Source organism: Phyllobates terribilis, unplaced genomic scaffold, assembly GCF_046119375.1.
Source record: "Phyllobates terribilis strain yellow unplaced genomic scaffold, ASM4611937v1 Scaffold_2__4_contigs__length_985480577, whole genome shotgun sequence".
In the NCBI taxonomy this organism is placed as follows: domain Eukaryota; kingdom Metazoa; phylum Chordata; class Amphibia; order Anura; family Dendrobatidae; genus Phyllobates; species Phyllobates terribilis.
In genome coordinates this window covers 781,066,015-781,080,051 of record NW_027362762.1, presented here as the reverse complement: position 1 = coordinate 781,080,051, position 14,037 = coordinate 781,066,015, and the positions used below count along the sequence as shown (strand labels likewise).

The window sequence follows — 14,037 nt, the reverse complement described above, 5'->3', positions numbered from 1 at the left end:
CGGCACAGTAATACTCCCTACCACCTGATTGCACAGTAATACTCCCTACCACCTGCCTGCACAGTAATACTCCCTACCACCTGCCTGCACATTAATACTCCTTACCACCTGCCTGGACAGTAATACTCCTTACCACCTGCCTGCACAGTAATACTCCCTACCACCTGCCTGCACAGTAATACTCCCTAACACCTGCCTGCACAGTAATACTCCCTACCATCAGCCTGCACAGTAATACTCCCTACCACCTGCCTGCACAGTAATACTCCCTACCACCTGCCTGACAGTAATACTCCCTACCAATTGCCTGCACAGTAATACTTCCTACCACCTGCCTGCACAGTAATACTCCTTACCACCTACCTGCACAGTAATACTCCTTACCACCTGCCTGCACAGTAATACTCCCAGCACCTGCCTGCACAGTAATACTCCCTACCAACTGCCTGCACAGTAATGCTCCTTAACACCTGCCTGCACAGTTATACTCCCTACCACCTGCCTGCACAGACATACTCCCTACCACCTGCCTGCACAGTAATACTCCCTGCCACCTGTCTGCACAGTATTACTGCCTACCACCTGCCTGCAGTTATACTCCTTACCACCTGCCTGCACAGTAATACTCCCTACCACCTGCCTGCACATTAATACTCCTTACCACCTGCCTGGACAGTAATACTCCTTACCACCTGCCGGCACAGTAATACTCCCTACCACCTGCTTGCACAGTAATACTGCCTAACACCTGCCTGCACAGTAATACTCCCTACCATCAGCCTGCACAGTAATACTCCCTACCAATTGACTGCACAGTAATACTCCCTACCACCTGCCTGCACAGTAATACTCCCTACCACCTGCCTGACAGTAATACTCCCTACCAATTGCCTGCACAGTAATACTCCCTACCACCTGCCTGCACAGTAATACTCCTTACCACCTACCTGCACAGTAATACTCCTTACCACCTGCCTGCACAGTAATACTCCCTATCAACTGCCTGCACAGTAATTCTCCTTACCATCTGCCTGCACAGTAATACTCCCTACCACCTGCCTGCACAGCAATACTCCTTACCACCTGTCTGCACAGTAATACTCCCTACCACCTGTCTGCACAGTAATACTCCTTACCTACTGCCTGTACAGTAATACTCCTTACCACCTGCCTGAACAGTAAAACTCCCAACCAACTGCCTGCACAATAATACTCCTTACCACGTGTCTGCACAGTAATACTCCTTACCTCCTGCCTGCACAGTAATATTCCCTACCACCTGCCTGCACAGTAATACTCCTTACCACCTGCCTGCACAGTAATATTCCCTACCACCTGCCTGCACAGTAATACTCCATACCTCCTGCCTGCACAGTAATACTCCCTACCACCTGCCTGAACAGTAATACTCCCTACCAACTGCCTGCACAGTAATGCTCCTTAACACCTGCCTGCACAGTTATACTCCCTACCACCTGCCTGCACAGACATACTCCCTACCACCTGCCTGCACAGTAATACTCCCTGCCACCTGTCTGCACAGTAATACTCCCTACCACCTGCCTGCACAGACATACTCCTTACCACCTGCCTGCACAGTAATACTCCCTACCACCTGCCTGCACATTAATACTCCTTACCACCTGCCTGGACAGTAATACTCCTTACCACCTGCCGGCACAGTAATACTCCCTACCAACTGCCTGCACAGTAATACTGCCTAACACCTGCCTGCACAGTAATACTCCCTACCATCAGCCTGCACAGTAATACTCCCTACCAATTGACTGCACAGTAATACTCCCTACCACCTGCCTGACAGTAATACTCCCTACCAATTGCCTGCACAGTAATACTCCCTACCACCTGCCTGCAGAGTAATACTCCTTACCACCTACCTGCACAGTAATACTCCTTACCACCTGCCTGCACAGTAATACTCCCTATCAACTGCCTGCACAGTAATTCTCCTTACCATCTGCCTGCACAGTAATACTCCCTACCACCTGCCTGCACAGCAATACTCCCTACCACCTGTCTGCACAGTAATACTCCTTACCTACTGCCTGTACAGTAATACTCCTTACCACCTGCCTGAACAGTAAAACTCCCAACCAACTGCCTGCACAATAATACTCCTTACCACGTGTCTGCACAGTAATACTCCTTACCTCCTGCCTGCACAGTAATATTCCCTACCACCTGCCTGCACAGTAATACTCCTTACCACCTGCCTGCACAGTAATATTCCTTACCACCTGCCTGCACAGTAATACTCCTTACCTCCTGCCTGCACAGTAATACTCCCTACCACCTGCCTGCACAGTAATACTCCCTACCAACTGCCTGCACAGTAATGCTCCTTAACACCTGCCTGCACAGTTATACTCCCTACCACCTGCCTGCACAGACATACTCCCTACCACCTGCCTGCACAGTAATACTCCCTGCCACCTGTCTGCACAGTAATACTCCCTACCACCTGCCTGCACAGACATACTCCTTACCACCTGCCTGCACAGACATACTCCTTACCACCTGCCTGCACAGTAATACTCCCTACCACCTGCCTGCACATTAATACTCCTTACCACCTGCCTGGACAGTAATACTCCTTACCACCTGCCGGCACAGTAATACTCCCTACCAACTGCCTGCACAGTAATACTCCCTACCAATTGACTGCACAGTAATACTCCCTACCAGCTGCCTGCACAGTAATACTCCCTACCACCTGCCTGACAGTAATACTCCCTACCAATTGCCTGCACAGTAATACTCCCTACCACCTGCCTGCACAGTAATACTCCTTACCACCTACCTGCACAGTAATACTCCTTACCACCTGCCTGCACAGTAATACTCCCTATCAACTGCCTGCACAGTAATTCTCCTTACCATCTGCCTGCACAGTAATACTCCCTACCACCTGCGTGCACAGCAATACTCCTTACCACCTGCCTGCACAGTAATACTCCCTACCACCTGTCTGCACAGTAATACTCCTTACCTCCTGCCTTTACAGTAATACTCCTTACCACCTGCCTGAACAGTAAAACTCCCAACCAACTGCCTGCACAATAATACTCCTTACCACGTGTCTGCACAGTAATACTCCTTACCTCCTGCCTGCACAGTAATATTCCCTACCACCTGCCTGCACAGTAATACTCCTTACCACCTGCCTGCACAGTAATACTCCCTACCACCTGCCTGCACAGTAATACTCCCTACCAACTGCCTGCACAGTAATGCTCCTTAACACCTGCCTGCACAGTTATACTCCCTACCACCTGCCTGCACAGACATACTCCCTACCACCTGCCTGCACAGTAATACTCCCTGCCACCTGTCTGCACAGTAATACTGCCTACCACCTGCCTGCAGTTATACTCCTTACCACCTGCCTGCACAGTAATACTCCTTACCACCTGCCTGCACAGTAATGCGCCCTGCCACCTGCCTGCACAGTAATACTCCCTACCAACTGCCTGCACAGTAATACTCCTTACCACCTGCCTGCACAGTAATACTCCTTACCAACTGCCTGCACAGTAATACTCCCTAACAACTGCCTGCACAGTATTACTCCTTACAACCTGCCTGCACAGTAATACTCCTTACCACCTGCCTGCACAGTAATACTCCCTACCACCTGCCTGCACAGTAATACTCCCAACCAACTGCCTGCGCAGTAATACTCCCTACCACCTGCCTGCACAGTAATACTCCCTACCAACTGCCTGCACAGTAATACTCCTTACCACCTGCCTGTACAGTAATACTCCATACCACCTGCCTGCACAGTAATACTCCTTACCACCTGCCTGCACAGTTATACTCCTTATCACTTGCCTGCACACTAATACTCCTTACATCCTGCCTGCACAGTAATACTCCTTACCTCCTGCCTGCACAGTAATACTCCTTACCACCTGCCTGCACAGTAATACTCCCTACCGCCTGCCTGCACAGTAATACTCCTTACCACCTGCCTGCACAGTAATACTCCCTACCAACTGCCTGCGCAGTAATACTCCTTACTACCTGCCTGCAGAGAATTCTCCTTACCACCTGCCTGCACAGTAATACTCCTTACCACCTGCCTGCAGAGAATACTCCTTACCCCCTGCCTGCACAGTAATACTCCCTACCAACTGCCTGCACAGTAATACTCCTTACCACCTGCCTGCACAGTAATACTCCCTACCACCTGCCTGCACAGTAATACTCCGTAACTCCTGCCTGCACAGTAATACTCCCTACCACCTGCCTGCACACTAATACTCCTTACCTTCTGCCTGCACAGTAATACTCCTTACCTTCTGCCTGCACAGTAATACTCCTTACCTCCTGCCTGCACAGTAATACTCCTTACCACCTGCCTGCACTGCACAGTATTACTGCCTACCCCCTGCCTGCACAGTAATACTCCTTACCTCCTGCCTGCACAGTAATACTCTTTACCTCCTGCCTGCACAGTAATACTCCCTACCACCTGGCTGCACAGTAATACTCCTTACCTCCTCCCTGCACAGTAATACTCCCTACCACCTGCCTGCACAGTAATACTCCTTACCACCTGCCTGCACAGTAATACTCCCTATCAACTGCCTGCACAGTAATACTCCTTACCACCTGCCTGCACAGTAATACTCCCTACCACCTGCCTGCACACTAATACTCCTTACATCCTGCCTCCACAGTAATACTCCTTACCTCCTGCCTGCACAGTAATACTCCCGACCACCTGACTGCAGAGTAATACTCCTTACCACCTGCCTGCACAGTAATACTCCCTACCGCCTGCCTGCACAGTAATATTCCTTACCGCCTGTCTGCACAGTAATACTCCTTACCACCTGCCTGCACAGTAATACTCCCTACCAACTGCTTGCACAGTAATACTCCCTACCACCTGCCTGCACAGTAATACTCCCTACCAACTGCCTGCACAGTAATACTCCCTACCAACTGCTTGCACAGTAATACTCCTTACCACCTGCCTGCACAGTAATACTCCCTACCAACTGCCTGCACAGTATTACTCCCTACCAACTGCCTGCACAGTAATACTCCTTACCACCTGCCTGCACAGAATACTCCTTACCACCTGCCTGCACAGTAATACTGCCTACTTCCTGCCTGCACAGTAATACTCCTTACCTCCTGCCTGCACAGTAATACTCCCTACCACCTGCCTGCACACTAATACTCCTTACCTTCTGCCTGCACATTAATACTCCTTACCTTCTGCCTGCACAGTGATACTCCCAACCACCTGCCTGCACAGTAATACTCCTTACCTCCTGCCTGCACAGTAATACTCCTTACCACCTGCCTGCACAGTAATACTGCCTACCTACTGCCTGCACAGTAATACTCCTTACCTCCTGCCTGCACAGTAATACTGTTTACCTCCTGCCTGCACAGTAATACTCCCTACCACCTGCCTGCACAGTAATACTCCTTACCTCCTCCCTGCACAGTAATACTCCCTACCACCTGCGTGCACAGTAATACTCCTTACCACCTGCCGGCACAGTAATACTCCCTACCAACTGCCTGCACATTAATACTCCTTACGACCTGCCTGCACAGTAATACTCCCTACCACCTGCCTGCACACTAATACTCCTTACATCCTGCCTGCACAGTAATACTCCCTACCTACTGCCTGCACAGTAATACTCCCTACCACCTGCCTGACAGTAATACTCCTTACCACCTGCCTGCACAGTAATACTCCCTACCGCCTGCCTGCACAGTAATACTCCTTACCGCCTGCCTGCACAATAATACTCCTTACCACCTGCCTGCACAGTAATACTCCCTAACAACTGCCTGCACAGTAATACTCCTTACCACCTGCTTGCACAGAAATACTCCTTACCACCTGCCTGCACAGTAATACTCCCTACCAACTGCCTGCACAGTAATACTCCTTACCACCTGCCTGCACAGAAAACTCCTTACCACCTGCCTGCACAGTAATACTCCCTACCAACTGCCTGCACAGTAACACTCCTTACCACCTGCCTGCACAGTAATACTCCCTACCACCTGCCTGCACACTAATACTCCTTACCTCCTGCCTGCACAGTAATACTCCTTTCCTTCTGCCTGCTCAGTAATACTCCCTACCACCTGCCTGTACAGTAATACTCCTTAACCCCTGCCTGCACAGTAATACTCCCTACCACCTGCCTGCACAGTAATACTCCCTACCAACTGCTTGCACAGTAATACTCCTTACCACCTGCCTGCACAGTAATACTCCCTACCAACTGCCTGCACAGTAATACTCCCTACCAACTGCTTGCACAGTAATACTCTTTACCACCTGCCTGCACAGTAATACTCCCTACTAACTGCCTGCACAGTATTACTCCCTACCAACTGCCTGCACAGTATTACTCCCTACCAACTGCCTGCACAGTAATACTCCTTACCATCTGCCTGCACAGAATACTCCTTACCACCTGCCTGCACAGTAATACTCCCTACCAACTGCCTGCACAGTAATACTCCTTACCACCTGCCTGCACAGTAATACTCCCTACCACCTGCCAGCACAGTAATACTCCTTACCTCCTGCCTGCACAGTAATACTCCCTACCACCTGCCTGCACCCTAATACTCCTTACCTCCTGCCTGCGCAGTAATACTCCTTTCCTTCTGCCTGCTCAGTAATACTCCCTACCACCTGCCTCTACAGTAATACTCCTTAACCCCTGCCTGCACAGTAATACTCCCTACCACCTGCCTGCACAGTAATACTCCGCACCACCTGCCTGCACAGTAATACTCCCTACCACCTGCCTGCACAGTAATTCTCCTTACCCCCCGCCATCACAGTAATACTCCCTACCACCTGCCTGTACAGTAATACTCCTTACCTCCTGCCTGCGCAGTAATACTCCTTACCACCTGCCTCCACAGTAATACTCCTTACCACCTGCCTGCACCGTAATACTCCTTACCACCTGCATGCACAGTTATACTCGTAATACTCCTTACCATCTGCCTGCACAGTAATACTCCCAATCACCTGCCTGCACAGTAATTCTCCTTACCACCTGCCTGTACAGTAATACTCCTTACCACCTGCCTGCACAGTAATACTCCCTACCACCTGCCTGTACAGTAATACTCCTTACCACCTGCCTGCGCAGTAATACTCCTTACCATCTGCCTACACAGTAATACTCCTTACCACCTGCCTCCACAGTAATACTCCCTACCACCTGCCTGTACAGTAATACTCCCTACCACCTGCCTGTACAGTAATACTCTTACCACCTGCCTGCACAGTAATACTCCCTAACACCTGCCTGCTCAGTAATACTCCTTACCACCTGCCTGCACAGTAATACTCCCTACCACCTGCCTGCACAGTAATACTCCTTACCACCTGCCTGTACACTAATACTCCTTACATCCTGCCTGTACACTAATACTCTTTACATCCTGCCTGTACACTAATACTCCTTACCTCCTGCCTGTACACTAATACTCCTTACATCCTGCCTGTACACTAATACTCCTTACATCCTGCCTGCACAGTAATACTCCTTACCTCGTGGCTGTGTAGTAATACTCCCTACCACCTGTCTGCACAGTAATACTCCTTACCACCTGCCTGTGTAGTAATACTTCCTACTACCTGCCTGTACACTAATACTCCTTACATCCTGCCTGCACAGTAATACTCCTTACATCCTGCCTGTACACTAATACTCCTTACCTCCTGCCTGTACACTAATACTCCTTACATCCTGTCTGTACACTAATACTCCTTACATCCTGCCTGCACACTAATACTCTTTACATCCTGCCTGTACACTAATACTCCTTACCTCCTGCCTGTACACTAATACTCCTTACATCCTGTCTGTACACTAATACTCCTTACATCCTGCCTGCACACTAATACTCTTTACATCCTGCCTGTACACTAATACTCCTTACCTCCTGCCTGTACACTAATACTCCTTACATCCTGTCTGTACACTAATACTCCTTACATCCTGTCTGTACACTAATACTCCTTACATCCTGCCTGCACAGTAATACTCCTTACCTCGTGCCTATGTAGTAATACTCCCTACCACCTACCTGCACAGTAATGCTCCTTACCACCTGCCTTCACAGTAATTCTCCTTACCACCTGCCTGTATAGTAATAATACCTACCTCCAAAGGTTTAGAGAAATATAGTCTCCCAGTTGTTGCTCTCCAGCTCTTTCAAACTAAAACACTCTGTAGTCTCTGACAACCTGTAGTTTGGAACTGTCTGGCTACACGTCTCAGTAGAATTTCAGTAGCCATTTTCATTGCTGACAGAGATGTAACTAGACTGTCTGTGTGTCTGCAGAGGTACTTTGCTAGCTAATAAAGTTCTGTGATTACAGCAGTATCAGCATAGATTGAATTAAAGTGATGGGGATCTGAGGAAGGAGTGTAATTTCAGTTAACAAACTTTTAAAAAGAGTGACTAGAACCGGGCTGCTGCTCCACTGTTGTCACCATGAATATATAATATGGATGTGTTGTGCGGGCTCATAATTTGGTGCCTCTACAACGCTATGGACCCATGCTGTAACTTTTTTTCATAAAGAAGCATAAGTGATGTGGAATAAATGCGTTTTTTAGCGCATTCTATATTACATATTATATTATTGTTTTGCTGCCTCTAGCACTGGGTGCCTTGACTGTGTGCAAGGCATCATGAAATTTGAAGATTACCAAAGGATTTTGGATTGCAATATAGTGCCTAGTGTCAGAAAGCTGGGTTTGCGTCCTAAGGCTATGTGCCCACGATGGAGAAATGCTGCATATTTTTTCCGCTTCTCTCTGGCAGGAAAAACACATGCGGATTTTACGTGCGTTTTTCCCACCAGGTAGAAGAGTTTGTCAAGCGTTTTTGCATGCATTTCCGCATGCGGGTTATCAAGCGCTTTTCCAAGCGATTTTAGCATCACTTGGAAAAGTGCTTGACAACTTGGTCACACTATATAAATCCATGCGACCGGCATGGATTTATATAGTGTGACCAAGTAAATAGTTAAAAAAAAGAATAAGAATGGTAAAAAATAAAAAATAAAGATTATACTTACCTTCCGATGGCCCCCGGTCTTTTCTCCGCTGCGTCCGGTCTCTTGTACAACCCGCGGTGGTGTGAAAGGACCTTTCATGACGTCATTTAGTCATGTGACAGGTCATGCGACCGCTGACGTCAGCGGTCGCGTGACCTGTCCCATGACTAAATGACGTCATGGAAGGTCCTTTTAGACCATCGTGAGCCGCCCAACACCACGGACGCATCGCTATGGAGCCTGGGGGCCATCGGAAGGTAAGTATAATCTTTATTTTTTATTTTAAATTCATTTTTTAACTGGTTCTATGGTACCTGGGTCTGGAGGAGAGTCTGCTCTTCTCCAGACCTGGGTACCGTCCGCACATTGAATCGCTTAATATCCTTATGTGCACATGTAGTGATGCGGATATTAAATGCAAGTCAATGGCGGCAATTACGCTGCGTGTCCGCAAAATTAATGGACATGCTGCGTATTTTTCTGCAATGATAATCCGCAGTGGAAATTTCTGCAGCATGTGCACAGCACATGCGGATTATCATTGGGGAACATGGGGCACATATTACCAAGCGTTTTTTAAGCCTTTTCGCTGTGGAAATTCCACGGCAAAAACGCTTGAATAACGCATAGTGGGCACGCCGCCTTAGGCATGGGTCTTCCAGCAGGGCAATGACCCCAAGCATGCTTCAAGAAGCACCCAGAAATGGATAGAATCAAAGCGCTGGAGAGTTCAGAAGTGTCTAGCAATGAGACCGGATCTAAATCCCATTGAATACCTCTGGGTAGATCTTATAATTGCTGTTGGGAGATGGCACCCTTCAAATATGAGAGACATGGAACAGTTTGCAATAGAAGAGTGGTCCAAAATTCCAGTTGAGAGATGTAAGAAACTTGTTAATGGTTATAGGAAGCGATTGATTGCAGTTACAGTATTTATTCCAAAGGATGTGCCACTAAGTATTAAGTTGAGGGTGCCAACAATTTTGTGCTGTACATTTTGAGGGTTTTTGTCCAATTTGCCTTTTTTTCCTCAGTTTTTTTTTGCGTTGTTCCAGTACACACAAAGGAAATAAACATGGGTATAACAGAAACGTGTAATTGCAATGATTTTTTGGGAGAAATACTTCATTTTCTGGAACAATTTCAAGGGCACTAACTCTTTCGGCCATGACTGTACCTTGCTTGCAGCCCATGGCTTATATTCTTTGAGTTTTAAAGCCTCGATTACTTTGATCGCAGTGAGTTGATATTGCATGTTGCGACACTTTCTAATGGAATGAACTATTGTTGTGCACTGCCAAACGTTTGGTGGTTTCTAGTGCCTGCTACACATTTTCCTTAAAAGTCTAAATAGGTATATTTTATATGTGATAATGTAGATATACATTTCAAAAACAGGCTCCATGTTAAGGAGCAAAAAGAACAGATGTATTATTAATGTATAGAGCAATATTCTGACTTTAGGCAATCACTAAGTTCAGCAATAATGCCGAAATAGGTGGCACGAGCAACCGAGCCCAGTGATTGGCTGCAGTGGTTACATACTCTGTTGTTTTGATCTCATAGCTGCAGGAAGTAAACAAAGAATGGAGCAGTGGCCGTAGAGCATTGATGGACCCGGGATGGGTAGGTAATGCTGTGTTTGTTATTTTAAACATCTACAGTCATATGAAAAAGTTTGGACACCCCTATTAATCTTAGGCTTAATGTTTTATAAAAAATTGGTGTTTTTGCAACAGCTATTTCAGTTTGATATATGTAATAACTGTTGGACACAGTAATGTTTCTGCCTTGAAATGAGGTTTATTATACTAACAGAAAATGTGCAATCTGCATTCTAACAAAATTTGACAGGTGCATAAGTATGGGCACCCTTATCAGTTTCTTGTTTTAAATACTACTACCTACTTTTTACTGACTTACTAAAGCACTTTTTTTGCTTTTATAATCTCATTGAGCTTTGAACTTCATAGCCAGGTGTATGCAATCATGAGAAAAGCTACTTAAAGTGACCATTTGCAAGTTGTTCTCCTGTTTGAATCTCCTCTGAAGAGTGGCATCATGGGCTCCTCCAAACAACTGTCAAATGATCTGAAAACAAAGATTATTCAACATAGTTGTTCAGGGGAAGGATACAAAAAGCTGTCTCAGAGATTTAACCTGTCAGTTTCCACTGTGAGGAACATAGTAAGGAAATGGAAGAACACAGGGACAGTTCTTGTTAAGGCCAAAAGTGGCAGGCCAAGAAAAACATCAGAAAGGCAGAGAAGAAGAATGGTGAGATCAGTCAAGGACAATCCTCAGACCACCTCCAGAGAGCTGCAGCATCAACTTGCTGCAGATGGTGTCACTGTGCATCGTTCAACTATACAACGCACTTTGCACAAGGAGAAGCTGTATGGGAGAGTGATGCGAAAGAAGCCGTTTCTGCAAGCACGCCACAAACAGAGTCGGCTGAGGTATGCAAAAGCACATTTGGAGAAGCCAATTTCTTTTTGGAAGAAGGTCCTGTGGACTGATGAAACCAAGATTGAGTTGTTTGGTCATACAAAAAGGTGTTATGCATGGCGGCAAAAAAACACAGCATTCCAAGAAAAACACTTGCTACCCACAGTAAAATTTGGTGGAGGTTCCATCATGCTTTGGGGCTGTTTGGCCAATGCCGGCACCGGGAATCTTGTTAAAGTTGAGGGACGCATGGATTCCACTCAGTATCAGCAGATTCTTGACAATAATGTTCAAGAATCAGTGCTAAAGTTGAAGTTACGCAGGGGATGGATCTTTCAGCAAGACAATGATCCAAAACACCGCTCCAAATCTACTCAGGCATTCATGCAGAGGAACAATTACAATGTTCTGGAATGGCCATCCCAGTCCCCAGACCTGAATATCATTGAACATCTGTGGGATCATTTGAAGAGGGCTGTCCATGCTCGGCGACCATCAAACTTAACTGGAATTGTTTTGTAAAGAAGAATGGTCAAAAATACCTTCATCCAGGATCCAGGAACTCAGTATAAGCTACAGGAAGCGACTAAAGGCTGTTATTTTTGCAAAAGGAGGATCTACTAAATATTAATGTCACTTTTCTGGTGAGGTGCCCATACTTATGCACCTGTCAAATTTTGTTTGAATGCAGATTGCACATTTTCTGTTAGTACAATAAACCTCATTTCAAGGCAGAAACATTACTGTGTCCAACAGTTATTACATATATCAAACTGAAATAGCTGTTGCAAAAACACCAATTTTTATAAAATATTAAGCTTAAAATTAATAGGGGTGCCCAAACTTTTTCATATGACTGTATAAGCCTAAGGAGAAACAAAAATGATTGCCGGACAACCTCTTTAAGTGCAGTACTCACTTAAAAAAAGTACAAAAAATGTGAAAAAAAAACGATTTCAAAGTGACTTCTTACTGATACTGGTCAAATAATAAAATATGATTTATCTGTGTCCTCTCATTTATGCTTTTGGTCAGTTGCTCACCTGATTCGGAAATTACAGAAATTATTACCAGATCATTTTGTTTCTCCTAAGGTTCAAAGTGAAGCAACAGTGCAAATGAGAACTGTTTTATAAGTTTTCATGATTATTAACCCTAAAGTTCGGGAAATCTGCGGTATATGTTTATTGAAAAATAATGATTGATTGATCTCAGATAGATAGAAAGAGCAATCCTTATATTATCGCTCATACTAATACATCATTTATACTTTTCATTTCACTACATAAATTCTATGTAAATATTTCATAAAGCGGTATTCTTGTTTCGAATGTCGCAGTTTCTACAACGAAGGGCTATAAATGTGTGATTGCCAACCGTGTACAGACATTTTAAAGTGACTTATCGATAATTAATATGTCTAGCTGGGCAATGTTAATGTGGCATGTCAATAATGCATCTCGACATACGTTACATGTAGATTAAAATGACCAAAAATAACTACAGACATCTTACAGCCTGTAGACACATCTTCACACGTAAGCAAATGCAGTAATAGGTTTGTAATGCAGACACCTTGGGGGGTTATATACAGTAATGCATGAACCAGCAAGGTGGGGATGTAGTAACAAGGTCCTAAAGAGTAGAAGTATATGTAATTTCCCTATTAATTATACATTTATGACTACAGACTGCTAGGCTTTTACAGAACATACACATCTGTATTACACAAGTATGCAGTAATAGGTTTGTAATGCAGACACCTTAGGAGGTTGTATACATTAATGCATGAACCTGAAGAAACCAGCAAGGTGGGGGATGTGGTAACAAGGTCCTAAAGAGTTATAAGTATATGTAATTTCCCTATTAATTATACATTTATGAGTACAGACTGCTAGGCTATTACAGAACATACACATCTGTATTACACACATATGCATTGGAGACATATCCGAGCTACGAAGCTTGAAGAAAAGTCCTATTATTCTGAACATTTTTGTAGCTAATGGCATCTCAGCAGATGATGAAGCCACAGATAACACAAAAAGAAAATTAAATGCAAGAAAGTAGAGATAATATAGTACAACAGTTATCAAAATCAGTTATATCAGTTAGAAAAGTACCAGCCAATGCTTACCAGCTCTGTCATTCAGTTGTGGTTCAGACAGATTTGTCATCTTGTCACATAGTAAGAGCGGAAAAAAAATAGGAAGGACAGGAAATTAAATGATTTTTTTGCAACTGACTTGTTCACAGCTATAGCAGCTCTTGAGGCGGGGTCCAAGAAAGGAAGACGTAACTGAAGATTTCTGTGTTCAGTTATGTTTTGCATACAGGACTAGACTATCTTCAATACTCATAGTAGTGTAAGAGGAAACAGTTTAGCCACAAATCTTAGGTTTTTAAGGTTAACTAATAATCACTGTGACATGACATGCAATGCAATGAAATTATTGATTTTAGCCTGAAATGTGAGATATTTACATTTTCTT

General features: G+C 45.3%; 1 protein-coding gene across 2 annotated transcripts in view; it reads right to left on the bottom strand.

Annotated features, from left to right (window-relative positions):
* The window catches only part of P2RY8 (P2Y receptor family member 8), a 105,565-nt gene extending 91,737 nt beyond the window's left edge, over positions 1-13,828 (bottom strand). Inside the window, exon 1 of one of the 2 annotated variants that reach the window (XM_073670732.1) lies at positions 13,683-13,828. The gene's annotated coding sequence lies outside the window, so the exon portion shown is untranslated. The remainder of the gene's footprint in view (positions 1-13,682) is intronic. The other variant, XM_073670731.1, reaches the window with a different exon arrangement.
* Between the last annotated feature and the right edge of the window lie 209 nt (positions 13,829-14,037).